At 43.6% G+C, this 8,849-nt stretch overlaps 2 pseudogenes across 2 annotated transcripts; both read right to left on the reverse strand.

Moving 5' to 3' along the window:
- Positions 1–1,426: 1,426 nt before the first annotated feature.
- On the reverse strand, positions 1,427–4,409 carry LOC308568988 (mitotic spindle assembly checkpoint protein MAD2A pseudogene; annotated as a pseudogene). The gene is made up of 2 exons: positions 4,293–4,409; positions 1,427–2,028 (listed from the first exon to the last, which is right to left on the reverse strand). The product of its transcript is annotated as a mitotic spindle assembly checkpoint protein MAD2A pseudogene (transcript).
- Positions 4,410–5,995: 1,586 nt separating this feature from the next.
- Positions 5,996–8,557, reverse strand: LOC308569059 (growth factor receptor-bound protein 2 pseudogene; annotated as a pseudogene). Its single transcript has 2 exons — positions 8,458–8,557; positions 5,996–6,666 (listed from the first exon to the last, which is right to left on the reverse strand). The product of its transcript is annotated as a growth factor receptor-bound protein 2 pseudogene (transcript).
- Positions 8,558–8,849: the final 292 nt, after the last annotated feature.

Consider the following 8,849-nt stretch of genomic DNA (forward strand, 5'->3'; position numbering starts at 1 on the left):
AGTGGGCATCCTTGTTTTCTTCCTGATCTTAAGGAAAATGCTTTTAGCTTTTCCCCTTTGAATATGGTGTTAGCTGTGGGTTTGTCATATATGGTCTTTATTATGTTGAGGTATGTTCCCTTTATTCCCACTTTACTAAGAGTTTTTATTACAAATGTTTTATTAAAACATACATACAAGTTATTCCCAAAACATGTATATATACTTTAACAGCTGATAACTCAATTGATGTTTCTTTTTTAGCCAGACTAAATTTTGAACAAAGGGGATTCATCCTAAAATGCTACCGGAAGTTTGAAAAAGCAGCTGAAGTACCAACACTGCCTTATAATTATTCAAAGTGTGTATACATTTTTTGGGACACAAGGTGCCCACCCCCCCAAATGTACACATACTTTAACAGCTGATAACTCACTTAACTTCGGCTCCTTTTTAAGTTTAATGGATTTGAAATAATAGATGAAGCCAGACTATGCTTTGAACAAAGAAAACTTATAGGCTATACTTTTTTATGGGTATACATAAAAGATAAAGTTTACAGCACAAAACTGGCAACAGTTGATGAATTGAGGGCACACAACCAAATGAAACGATTCTTGATGTTTGTGATTCCATTGCTTCACGTTATCAGCAGTGCCTGGACCAGAATGGTCATCAGTTTGATAACAGGCGTTGACAAAAAAGTATTAATTGCTGTAGATTTTTTTGAATTTTGAAAATGAACTGTATGCTAATAAACACTGACTTTACAATCATTCAAAGTATGTATACATTTTGGGGGGACACCCTATATTTAACTTTATTATTGTCATTTAAAGTTTGATTTTATAGAACAAAAAACATCTTTAAGAGTTCTGTATCACTGGAATTTAAGCAGTAGAAATAGTGATAGCTTTGTAAGGTGTAAGTTATATACATTAAAATAACATAATTGGAGATTTTTAAAATATGAAAACTATACAAATAAAATAAATGGCAAAAGGACCTAATAGCAATATTTTATTATTGTGGATCATCAGTTACTTTAGGACCTAAACAAAAATTCTAAATATTCAGACTTCTTTCCCTGTGTTTCACATTTACCTATATTCTAAGTCAAGCTACTTGACCAAAAGTTCTGATTTAGGAAGGCATTTAGCTTTATAGCAAAAGTTTTTCCATCTACAGTTACCACCTTCAAAGGATTTGACAGTATAGTGCTGATGTAATCTGCTGGTTCCCTTTGGAAAAGTGTGCAAAAAATTATGTCAACTCCTTGTAAAGTCAAACAGGTACCAAAAATGGAGCAATTATGCACAGTTCAGTAAAGTATAATGCTAAGATTTCCCCATCTAAAAATTAATCAATGAAATAAAACATGAACTATAGCTGACATGGTTTCAGGAAACATACATTTGAGAATTACATTATTGTTCTTGTTTCATCTTTAGTCACGGACAGGAATTTTGTAAGCTATCATACTGTTTATTTTACATTGTGGATATTAGTAGTGAAAGAACTCAGATGGACTTATTCAGAATTGTTAATGGACTGTGGTCCCGACTCTCCCAACTTTTCAGGTACAACCATATTTTTGTCTGTATAAATCAATAGATCAAATGAACAAGAAACTTCTGACAGTGGCAGAAATGTCACTGTAGCTGTGATCTGTCTGATCACTGAACGGATTTCACCTTGGATAGCTTTCTGAGACTTTTCTCTGGGTGTACTGTCATCTCTGGCAGTCTTGTCATACTCAACATCCAACTGCCATCTTTCAAGGACCTTACCACTTTCAATATTTGAGATAACTATCACCAGTTTCTGAACTGAACACTTGTGTAACCAATCTTTTAATTGTTTCACTGCATTGTTTAGGTATTTTATAAGTTCAGGATCAGTAACTACAAGCAAGGTGAGTCCATATTTCTGCACCTGAGCAAAGGTTTCAGAAGGATATATGCCATGCTGATATAAAATGCTGTTGATGCCAAATGATGCCACAATTCCAGTGCTCCTATGCAGGGTGATGCCTTGCTCCCAGGAGAGCTGTCACATCAAGCGCACAGACATGGTGCATGCCTACTGCAGACAGAGATCACAAGGCTCTGCAACAGTTTTCTGATGCTGGTTTCAAGATAAAAACCTAAATTTTTCTTGTTTCTTGAGGTAGGCCTGTATTGCTATGAATTTCCTTCTTAGGACTGCTTTTGCTGTGTCCCATAGATTTTGGGTCATTGTGTTTTCATTTTCTTTTGATCTTTTTCCTTGGTCTCATTGTTAACCCATTAACTGTTTAGTAGCATGTTAGTTAGCCTCCATGTGTTTGTGTGTTTTTCAGTTTTTTTCCTATAATTGATTTCTAGTTTCATACTATTGTGATTGAAGAAGATGCTTGTTGATTTGAATCTTCTTAAATTTATTGAGACTTGTTTCGTGGCCTAACAGGTAGTCTATCCTGGAAAATGTTCCATGTGCACTTGAAAAGAATGTATATTCTGCTGCTTTGGGGTGAAATGCTCTAAAAATATCAATTAAATCCATCTGGTCTAATGGGTCATTTAAGGCCACTGTTTCCATTTTGATTTTCTGTCTGGGAGATCTATTCTTTGATGACAATGGGGTGTTAAAGTCCCCTACTATAATTGTATTACTGTCAATCTCTCCCTTTATGTTCATCAATATTTGCTTTATATATTTAGGTGCTCCTAAGTTGGGTGCATAAGTGTTTACAGGGGTTATATCCTCTTGTTGGATTGATCCCTTTATCATTATGAAATGTCCTTCTTTGTCTCTTATTATAGCCTTTGTTTTAAAGTCTATTTTGTCTCATATAAGTATTGTTACCCCAGCCTTTTTTTCCATTTTCATTTGTGTGAAATCTCTTTTTCCATCCCTTTACTTTCAGTCTGTGTGTCTTTTGATCTGAGGTGGGTCTGTTGTAGGCAGCGTATGTAAGGGTCTCGTTTTCTTATCCATTCAGCCACCATGTGTCTTGATTGGAGCATTTCATCCATTTACATTTAAAGTGATTATTAATAGGTATATAGTTATTGTAATTCTATTATACATATTTACGCTCCTCTTTTCTTTATTCTTAAAGAAGTTCCTTTAATATTTCTTATAATACTGGCTTGGTGGTGATGAACACCTTTAGCTTTTTCTTGTCCGGGGAGCTCTTTATCTCTCTTTCAATTTTATTGATATCCTTTCTGGGTAGAGTAATCTTGGTTGTAGGTACTTGCTTTTCGTCACTGTGAATATTCTGTGCCACTCCCTTCTGGCCTGCAAAGTTTCTGTTGAGAAATCAGCTCACAGTCTTATAGGAGCTCCCTTGTAGGTACTAACTGCTTTTCTCTTGCTACTTTTAAGATCTTCTCTTTGCCTTGGCCAGTGTAGCTCAGTTGGTTGGAGCATTGTCCCATACCAAAAGGTCATGGGTCCGATTCCTGGTCAGGGCACATACCCAGGTTGCAGGCTCAATCCCCCCTTGGGTGGGTACGTGAAGCAAGTGATTGATGTTTCTCTCTCACATATATATTCTCTCTCCCTCTCTCTCTCTCTCCCCCTCTTCCTCTCTCTGTCTCTCCCTCCCCCCTCCTTCCCCCTCTCTCTAAAATCAATAAAAACATATCTTTGGATGAGGATTAAAAAAAGATTCTCTCTTTGTCTCTAACATTTGACGTTTTAATTATGATGTGTCTTGGCGTGGGCCTCTTTGGGTTCATTGTGTTTGGGACATGCTGTGCTTCCAGGACTTGAATGTTTATTTCCTATACCAGGTTAGGGAAGTTTTTCGTCATTATTTTTTCAAATAGGTTTTCAATTTCTTGCTCTCCCTCTTCTCCTTCTAGCCTCCATGATGTAAATGTTAGTACGCTTGAAGTTGTCCCAGAGGCTCCTTACACTATCCTCATTTTTTTGGATTCTTTTTTTCTTTTTCTTTTCTGATTGGGTGTTTTCTTCTTATATTCCAAAGCACTGATTTGATTCTCTTCTTCATGTACTCTACTGTTGATTCCCTATGTTATTCTTCATTTCAGTTATTGCATTCTTCGCTCCTTTTTTTTTTTTTTTAAGAAGCCATTGCATGTTTATTATTCACAGTTAATCACTACCTACCAAATTCTATTCACCGTTAAAGGTTAAGTACATAAGTATTTTTATTTAAACACTGATTTTTAAAAAAATATATACACACAAAACTTAGTTCAGCAAGGCTTCACGATATACACCAATTCCAAAAGAAAACAATCATGTGGTCCAGGTGTAGAATGCCAGCTTCCTTGATCATCAGTGAGGAAAGGGGAAACTGTCAGGGAGGGAGGAGAGGCCGAGGTCTCCTGGGCAGCTGCCTCCTGGGCCCTGAGTCCGGCTCCATAACCAGAGTCCAGTGAGACTCCAACGACTGCTCCAGAACCCAAGGCCATCGCCAACTCCTGGTCTGGTTGTTTTGTGGGAAGGGGACTGGGTGGAGAAAGAGTTCACAGGCACATGGCTCCGAGGGACAAGAAGCTGACAGGAGATGGACAGAGCTCTTCAGTGGACTCGGGATTCCTAAATCTCCAGTCTTCCCTCTGCTCTCCCTGTTCATGGAGACATTTCCTTTTGGGGGCTGGGGTGGAGCAGCTATAAACACAGTGAGCTGTGAATGGAGACATGAAAACCACCCGGCTGCTTCTTGAATGCTGCCCTAAGGCTCACCTGGGAGGTTAGGTGGGGATACAAAAGATAAAAGGCATGAACAGACATCCTGGTTTTCAGAGCCAGGCAGAGGAAGGGAAGACTCATTTCTACGCAGTGCAGGAATGCGGTATATCCTGGTAGAGGGAGAGCGAGACAGTTTTAATTCCCCAGGCTTTCCTTGTTTGAAACTTGTTGGCTCCAGGGTTTGAGTCAGGGGGTCTCCGGGAGGCAGACAACACCTGAGTTGGCAAGGCCAAGGACGCTGACCCCTTCAGCCAGATGCAGTCCAGTGTGGGCAGAGCTGCAGCCAGTCCTCCTGCCCCAGCTGCTGGTCACACACTGCTCCCTGGGCAGTGATTCCAGACACCCGGGCTTCTGCTCCCTTCTACTCCGGGGGGCTCACAGCAACTTCTGCTCAGGACAGGCAGCAGGCCCATCCCCACTCCTGCTCACCACCTTCTCTACCCTGTTCCCTCCCCACCAAGGAGAAGTATTACACAGAGGAGGAGGCCAATGGGCAGAAGAGCTCTGGACTGTCCTTAACTTATTGTAAAACAAACCAAAGAGAAAACACCCTTCCTAAGCAACCCTTGAAATAAAGAAAGGCACCATGAAAACAACATGCTCGGTGACACCATTTGGGAGGGAAAACGACTTCGGAGAGAGACACAGGTTTTCAGTTTAGCTTTCTCAGGGAGTTATGAGGGCGGCGTTCCTTCCTTCCACTCCCCCCCTTCACCCCCCGTTTCCAACTTTGGGAAAATGCATGGGTGGGGGCTAGAGGGCAGAGTCTGACCAGCCCTCCCCCTCCGGCGGACTACAGAGAAAGGGCTCCCCCGCCACGCTCGTGTGTCCATGGAGAACCCAGCAATGGTTGTCTTTTCAGTCATTCCGGCTACAACAGACATTTCTGCATAGAGAAGATATCAGCGAACTCGGTTTCATTTCTTTTATTGGTATCAGCTAGAGCTATATGTGGCATTAAACGTTATGCATTGACAGACAGAAGAGAAAAAAGATGAAAAAGGACAAAGGAGGACTAGGAGCAGTGGTGAAAATTTGTAATAAAAACTCTTTTTCTTAATTTATAGGTAAGTTCTGGCATTGTTATATCCAACTTCACCTCCCACCCCCCGAAGTTCCAACCAAGTGAGAGGGTCACCGGGTGCACCTCCCACCCCCCGAAGTTCCAACCAAGTGAGAGGGTCACCGGGTGACCCAGCCAGGTGTTCGGAGCCCCCACACAGGCTGCTGTTAGAGGCAGCTTGAGGGTTTAATTCTTTTGTAGGTGTTTAAATTTTTCACTCTTTAAATAATCTCTTCTTGATTCTTAGACTTTCCGGTTCACAGGAGTGACATAATTGTGGGGAAACATGCCAGTCTACCCATGGCAAGCCCCTTTTCACCATCTGGGGTCTGAGTTACCATTGGCGTGGATAAAGTCTTCCTGATGGAACTGCAGCCCTCTGTCCTCCTGGGGATCAGGGTCAGAGAGGGACTGGACGGACATCGGCTGCTGGGGCACCTGCTCTATGTCCCCGAAGGATATCTGCTGATTTCTGGAGACAGACGTGGACCCTTGATAAGCTACTGGGTCATTCAAAGAACTGAACTTCACCACCCAGAGAAAGTATTTTCTGGCTCTGTCTCGGAGCACCTTGAAGTGCTGCACGTCATTCCCAGACTTGACAGAGGGAGAAATCCCCAGGAGCACTCTCACTCTGTCGGATAAGGAAGGCCCCCTCATGCTGCTGTTTGCTAAGCATTTCTTCTGCCTTGGCTCTGGGAATTTTGCCAAAAAACCACAGATGTGGTTTCATTTCTATGTAATTTTTGGGAATGAAACCATCTTTCCCGTTGAGTTCTGCCTTGTACCAGTTCTGATCACGTTCTTCATTCAAAACCTTGAGGATGCCCCCCCTTTGCCCCCCCTTTTGAAGCTCAGCTCGTCATCCGCAGTGGCTTTGAAGTCGTATTTGGCAATGGTTTCCTTTCTGAGCGCTGCTCAGTGCTCAGCAGCCGGAAACAGGGGGAAGGGAGACTTCCCTGCTGAAGCAACCCAGCACTCTGGTCTCAGCCTCGCCTCTCTTCTGGGACTGGCTCCTGCTCTCCGGGATACACAGTGCCATCTGTGGCGCAGCTACTCCGCTCCGCACCCGGCGGGACCCTCCGCGGTGGTGTGAGTGGCCGCCAGCCCAGCAGCTGCCCCGGGAGGGCAGTGCCTATTTCTGCACTGTTTCCACCACAACCTCCCCTGTCGCTGCCACAGCCGCTGCCGCCCCGAGCTCTCTCCTTCATTTCTGACTGATTCTTTTTTATGATTTCTATGTTCTTTTTCATGCTGTTGAAGTTCTCACTAAGTTTCTTGAAGTTCTCACTAACTTTCTTAAGCATACTTATAACCATTATTTTGAACCCTGTATCTGGTAATTTGCTTGCCTCTAGTAGTTTTCTTTCATTTAGTTCTTTTTCTGGAGATTGGAGATTTCTTCTGTTCTTTCATTTGGGACCTGTTTCTTTGTCTCCATCTTTTAGCTACTTCCCTCTGTTTGTTTCTCTGTACTAAGTAGAGCTGCTACATTTGCTGGACTTGGTAGAGTGGCCTTATGTAGTGGGTGTCCTGTAGGGCCCAGTGGCACAGCCTCTCTAGTCACCTGAATTGGGTACTCCAGGTGCTCCCCTGTGTAGACTGTGCACTGTCCTGTTGTAGTTGAGCCTTGATTGCTCTTGGTGTCACTGGGAAGGATTGGGTCCAGGCCGATCAGCTGTGAAGACCAGTTGCAACTATAGCAGAGGAGCTGCTGTGCAGGTGTTGACCCTATGGAACAGGACTTGTTTCAGTGGATTTGGTGCTTCCTGAGTTCACCCATTGAGTGTGTTGCTCGTGCAGGTGGTAGGATTATAATCTGATGTGGTCTGAAGCTGTCCACGGGGTGCACTGTCTCCAGGGACTCCCAGGAGGTGTAAAGTCAGCCACCACCTGTGCCCTGCCTGGGGCCACCCGGCAAGAGCTACAGAGCAATCTGCAGATGGCCGCTACTTATGCTGGGCCTGGAGTTGCTCAGGAGAGGCCAAGCTAAGGTAGGTTGCCACTAGTGCTAGGCCTGGGGCCACTATGCAAGACGTACAGGGTATGCAATGGCCAGATGCTGCTTGTTTGAGAGATTTTAGGAAAGTCTGAAGCATGAAGCAACCGAGGCCATTTGTATGGAAAAGCCACTGGAAATGGCTTTTGGTGGGCCTGCAAGTTGGGTGGGGTGGGGTCTCAGGGAATCACTGGGGGGGGGGGGTAAACAGGGTTAGCCAGGTTGATGGAGACTCAGATATGGCTCCTGCTTGCCAGCTCTGTGTGGGGAGGGATCAGAAAGGAACAGAGCCCTCGCTGGTGTGGCTCAGTCGTTAGAGCATCAACCTGAGCACCAAAAGGTCATGGGCTTGATTCCTGGTCAAGAGCATGTACCTGGGTTGCAGGTTCCATCCCCAGCCCCAGTCAGGATGAGTGTGGGAGGCAACCAATCAATGTGTCTCTCTTACATCAATGTTTCTCTCTCTCTCCCTCTTTCTTTTCCACTTGCTCTAAAAATCAATGGAAAAAATATCCTCGAGTGAGGATTGACACAAAAAAAAAGAAAAGAAAAGAAAAGAAAAGAAAAGAAAAGAAAAGAAAAGAAAAGAAAAGAGAAAGAAAAGGAAGAGTGACTTCTGCTAGCACTTCTGTTTGGGGGAAAGCTGCCCCTCCAGCTCTCAGCTCAATGTCAGACAACTCAGTTCCTCCTCATATGTTCCTGGTACCTTTTGAGTTGCTCTTCCAGTGCAGGAGCTTAGAGCAAGTGAGTTCAAGTAAGTTCATGCGTGGGCCCTTTAAGAGGCTGGGACTCCAGCTGCCCTCCATCTCGCTCAGTCACAATCCCCACTGGCTTTTATAGCCAGAAGTTGTGGGGACTTCTCTTCTGGCACTGGAACCCTGGGCTTGGGTCTTGGTATGGGGCTGGGACCTCTCACTCCACAGCCAAGATATTCCTCTTGATTTTTATCTGCCACATATAGGTGTGGGACCAGCCTATTCCACATCTCTGCCCCTCCTACCAATCTTGATGTCGCTTCTTCTTTATATCTTTAGTTGTAGGACTTCTGTTCAGCTAGAATTCAGGCAGTTCTGAATGATGGTTGTTCTGTAGTTTAGT

The sequence above is a fragment of the Miniopterus schreibersii genome, assembly GCF_964146895.1.
Source record: "Miniopterus schreibersii genome assembly, chromosome: 1".
In the NCBI taxonomy this organism is placed as follows: Eukaryota; Metazoa; Chordata; class Mammalia; order Chiroptera; family Miniopteridae; genus Miniopterus; species Miniopterus schreibersii.